This window comes from Arachis stenosperma, chromosome 2, assembly GCF_014773155.1.
Source record: "Arachis stenosperma cultivar V10309 chromosome 2, arast.V10309.gnm1.PFL2, whole genome shotgun sequence".
NCBI lineage: Eukaryota > Viridiplantae > Streptophyta > Magnoliopsida > Fabales > Fabaceae > Arachis > Arachis stenosperma.
Genome location: NC_080378.1, coordinates 110,777,933 through 110,783,573, shown reverse-complemented (window position 1 = coordinate 110,783,573; position 5,641 = coordinate 110,777,933). Strand labels below are relative to the sequence as shown.

At 36.8% G+C, this 5,641-nt stretch overlaps 1 pseudogene; it reads right to left on the bottom strand.

The window, feature by feature from the left end:
* Positions 1-1,493: 1,493 nt before the first annotated feature.
* Positions 1,494-4,871, bottom strand: LOC130963449 (uncharacterized; annotated as a pseudogene).
* Positions 4,872-5,641: the final 770 nt, after the last annotated feature.

The window sequence follows — 5,641 nt, the reverse complement described above, 5'->3', positions numbered from 1 at the left end:
GCATATTCTTCTTTTGGCACAAGATGGGTAAAATATATAACACTTTTAAGAATAGTGTGCGAACTTGCACTATCCGTAAGGCAAATATCTCCAGGATATGTCCTTGCCATTTTTCTTCAAAGACAAATAATAATAATAAAATGAGTAGAAGTACATACACAGTAAAATTATTAACATGAATACTTAACAAACACAAATATTAAACTATTCCATCATTGATCAAATAGCCAATATTTCCTTCAGGATCCTTAAAGAAATTAGATACATCATAATGAGTGGTGAAATTTTCATCATTTGAAACAAAATTTGTTTTCTTTCCTTTGTCATCATTTTTCAAGGATGCTTAATAAAGATCAACTAGGTGCCTTGGGGTACGACAGGTACGTGACCAATGGCCCTTTCCACCACAACGGAAGCATTTATCCTTAATTGATTTACTTTGCCCATTATTTCTTTCTTTATCCCACTTCTGGTGAGATCTTTTCTTGTGAACATAATTTCTTTTCCTTCCATAATTTTTCTTGTTATCAAAATCTTATCATTTACCTCTTCCGGGGTTATAATTTGCCGCATTTGCTTCAGAAAATGGGGCGGCACCATCTGGGCGCGCTTCATAATTTCTCAAAAGTAACTCATTGTTGCGTTCAACAACAAAAAAAAAGGCAAGAAATTAACTCAAAATATTTTTAAATTATTTTTCTCGATACTGCTGCTGCAGGAGCACATTCGAGAGGTATGGAAGGTCGAGAAAATTTTCTCTAACATATCGGGCTTGAGGAAGTATCACCGTTTTTTTCATAATTATACCTTTTTCAAGGTCTTTCCACAGATCTGCAGGATCTTTTAATGTGGGATATTCATTTTTCAATCATACTTCAAGATGACGACGAAGGAAAAAAATATGGCTTTATCTTTATCCTTCTGGGATGTATTATTTTCAGCCTCAATGGTAGTATCTTCAAGATCCATTGAATCAAGATGGATTTTAGCATCTAATATCCATGGTAAATAATTATTTCCAGATATATCAAAAGCATTATATTCAAGATGAAAGAAATTCGACATAATAAAAATTTGTTACTTGAAGTCTTCCTAATAATTTCGTTAAAGTTTCGTGCTGATAACGTGTTATAGAATAAATAAATGAAGAAGACTATAGTATTAATATCCACTACAATTACTATCTCAATATAATAAGAATGATTAATATATTTACTAATATTATTATTATAACTTAAGACTACAGGAAGAGAAAGAACTTATATTATAATGTAAGGAGAGAGAGATATATATATTTTTTTGTTTTATTGCTTGTGTCTTTTACTGAGCCTCTATTTATAAGCTTATAAGAAAGTAGTTTTTCAAACTACATTAAATAAGATTTTCCTTGAAACCCGAGCCTTGTGGGAAAATGGGCATCCACCAAAGCTATCTTATCACAACAAATTTTACTATATTAAGTAGAAATCAAAAAAATTTGGTTTTGTGGATTAAAACAATGAATTTTCTAAAGACGTAACTGGGCTAAGTTGTAGTCACAATAATTGTATTCAACAGTTTTGATTTTAACAATAAGCCATCCCTAATCACCCCAACATATATATATACATGTTACAAACAAGACAAAAGATGAAAATATAGTTAGTTGTCGCCAGAAGACAACTTTTGCTTCTTCCACTGGTATGCAGCTTCTAAGATCTTAAGATTAGTCGTCTGAATTTCTTCAGGGAACAAATAGTCGATGAATTCCCCAATTCTGCCAAATCAAAAGAACAGGAGTTAATATGAAATCTAGTAAAGGCTTTTATAACCAGAATGGCAAAAATAGAATATTGACAGTAACAAAATACAAACCTGGCAGAACCATCTTCAGTAGTAACTTGTCTTCTCTTTTTGAGCTTCTTCGGCAGCTTAGACTGGACTAAGCTAACATCACCAAGCTCCCCAGAAGCAGCCTCCATGTTGAGCCATTTCTCCAATAGCATTGCCCTTTCCTCCTTCAGTTCCGGAGCTAACGATCTGAAGTAGTTAAGAGCTTCCTCAAATACCCCTGATTTAATTTAAGCACGAAACAAAAGTAGAGTGAATCAGGATATCATTCCAATTCAGATCAAAGAATAATCAAACAACAAAAGCATCGGGATCACATACTTCTAGCACGCTGAAGGCATTCCCTCTCTTGCTCTTCTTCTGTCAAGTCTAAACTGTTCTGATCTACTGCCGTTGCCTCAAATTCCGCATAGCTTATCCATACCTTCAGCTTCAAGTGCTTTGTTCAATTAAGAAGCCTTTCATAAAGCGCTCTTGCTCTCTCAAATTCACCTTCTGCAGTCTCAAAGTCAATATATGCCTGTTTTGAAATCACAAATTGATAGACAGGTTAGCACAAAAATGCACATAGCATATTAGAAAAACTAAGCATTACATAAGATGTTATAAATAATACATAAGAGAAAAGAAATGATGAAAGAATGATGGAACAAGAACGGTTAGGCATTGATTGGTACAAGGCAATAAATGTACCTTCCACAATAGCTCAGGCATATCCAATGCTGGTTGAGCGATTGCAAGCTCGAATATTGCTCTAGCTCGATCAGTCTCAGATAAAAAGATCTCCAATTCTGCATACTTGCTCCAAGCATAGCAATTTTCAGGCAACCACTCCAGATACTTTTCATATAGTTTTCTGCATCTATCTATGTTACCGAGCTGCAGTTCTATCTCTATATACTTCTTGAAAATCTGTTGTCCAGAGAGCAGGGCTGTGTAAGATAACCATGCTCCAATAAAAAGACATCATTGCAGTTACATCAACATATATATTACCTTGTCTTTTGGAGCCTTTCCAATGGCATGTCCTAATATCTGTCGAGCACCCTTGAGATTCAGCTGACATATTTCAAACTGGGCTGCTAGAAGCCATATCTTTGCAAATGAAAACTTACTGTGTGGTATCAAGTTGAGACACTCCCTATAAGAAAGAAAGCCACGGAGAGTAGCAGCAGTGTCAATATACAATACAAAAGATCAACACTGGAGTTTGGCTTCAATGCCACAGATGTTGTGATATTCATTTATAATTATTGAAATTGCAGTGCTATGACCATTATCCAAATCAAATTACTATATGTTAGACAAGGTTATGCTATATCATAAAGCTAATTATCATGGTGACTCCAACCAATCAATTTGATAGGGTTCAAAATTGAATCTATTTTGAGTCTACAGTGTCTTGAAGCACATAAGATACTTTAAATGCAGTACATATGCTAACTGAAGTAACACGTTCTCTATAGACTCGAGTCCACCTATTCACTAATTCCAAAATTACGAAATTTATGAGCAATTTTATTTTATTATAAGAACTTAAAAATTGAAGCAAGAGCCACAAACAGATGCGAACATTATATTGAAATTTAGAAGAATCCCAAAATTAATTTCTGAACTTCAGTACTACAAGGCACAAACCTGTATACATCTCTTGTCCGATCCACATCTTCAGCATCAAGCTCTTCGTAGAGTGCATAATTAATCCTAAGTAACACAGATGAATGGAAAATATTAGGGGGCAAATGAAAAAAGTAAAAATCCCGAATAAAAACATATTAAGGAATAAAGTTATTCGAATCAAACAAACCACAAATAGATGTATCGCTGCCAGAATCGCTTCTCCTCTGCAGGAGGAACATTGGCTATAGCTCTCTCATACACTTCCCTGATCCTTTCCTTATTGCCCACACTCTCCTCCAATCGTATATAGTCAAACTATGAATCATAATTCAACGGATTTTTCCTCACTTCATCCTCATACTGAAACCTCCTTTTGCCGACAATAGCATCCTCAATCCTTTCCCTGTCACCATACTGCTTCTCAAATGCCACAAGCTTACGGTACAAGTCTTCTGCCCTCCCCTTGGGGATATGATCAAGCGCAAACATATATATACACCTTGCACGCGCAGTCTCCTTACATCTCTCCTCAAACTCAGCAAAAGCAACAAACAGCTGCTCAGCTTCCTCATCATCAGCAAGCTTCACCACCGCTCTCTCATAAACATTCCTAGCCTTTGCCACCTCCCCATTCTTCATCTCGAACTTGGCATACCGAATCCATGCCCCAACCCTAGGGTGGCACTGCACAAAACGCTCGAATATCCCCCTGGCTCGCTCAATTTCATTGTACCTAAGCTCAAACTTGATGTAAGAGAGCCATCCCTGCTGATCAGGCATCCACTTCATCCACCGCTCGAAAACCTGCCATTGTGAAAAGTGATGTTACTTAGTCTTCATATAATCAGTAATATTCGTTAGCTATTAATTGTTTCAACTTATGCAGCAGTAGCATCAGAGACATATAAAGTGTGATGTTATATAAACTGTAATCCATGTGTGAGTAATTTAATTCAGTTCATTCACTCATAGAATACCTGTCTGGCACCAGCAACATTGCCAAGCAGTTCCTCCATATGTATATACTTGTACCATAACTGGTCGATCCTCGGTAAGTGGGTGACAGCGTGGTCCCACACATTTCGCGCATGGTTGATGAACTTGTTCTTCATCTCCACCTCTGCATACTTGAGCCAAAGGGCGTGGTTCTTGTAGTCAACTTGCAGTGCTCTCTCCCAAATGGAGCGTGCTCTCTCAAAGTCCTTCTGAGACGCTTCCCACTGTGCATACTTAATCCACACGCCAATGTTCCGTCTCACACACCGAATTAAGTCCTCAAACTCTTTTCGCTTGCGGAGGCGGTACTCGCCAAGCTCAGTGGCACCGGCGATCTTCTGCTTTGGCGGGCGGATCTCAGCCTCTTGCCGCTCCCGAGCCTCCCGGAGAATCTGCTCCGCTGTGATTTGAATCGGAGCAGGTGTCTTTTAAGAATGTTGGGTTTGCTTCTTTTAACAAAGACATCGCCCCAGTTGAAGGGTGCAGTAAAGCGAAGGATTTTCCTGTAGGAAAATCGCGGTTGCGGAATTTGAAGCGTTGGTTTAGTCAGCTACACTTTCTAACTAATTACTTAAAATTAGAATAATTTTAAACAAATGCTATATCAAATTATCAACTTTGAACTTCAGAGAAATTAACTAGCAAATAAGGAAAAATAACAAGGTTTTGTACCTATCTGGCTAGAACGGCGACAGTCGAGAGAGAAAGAGAGGAGAGGCAAAAGAAACCAACAACACGACCCTGGGGAGTACCTGGCGGCGCGATTGAGAAGCGTTGGAGACACTGTGGCGCGCCTTGCTCGACGGGATCCTTGCCGGTGCTGCCGGCGGCGGGGTTGACCGGAGGATTCCTTCACTGCTCGAGCTCAGGCTAGAGGAGAAAGGGGAAACTGAGACTGAAAATTGAAATAGGTGGGGGTTAGGGTATAATTTTAACTTTATAATTAAAGATTTTTTTTTGGCGACTAACTTTATAATTAAAGATTAAATTATCTTTTGAACATTTCTTTTTAAAATTTATTTTTTTAATTGTATTATAAATTTAAAAATATAATTTAATTTATAAATATTAAAAGATTCCCTTCATCATAATTTTTAAAAAACAAAATACTTTTTTAGAATTAATTTTAAAAGACGAAAATATTCTTTTTGAATTAAAATTGTTTATATAAGTATATTTGAATTTTTTAAAAATA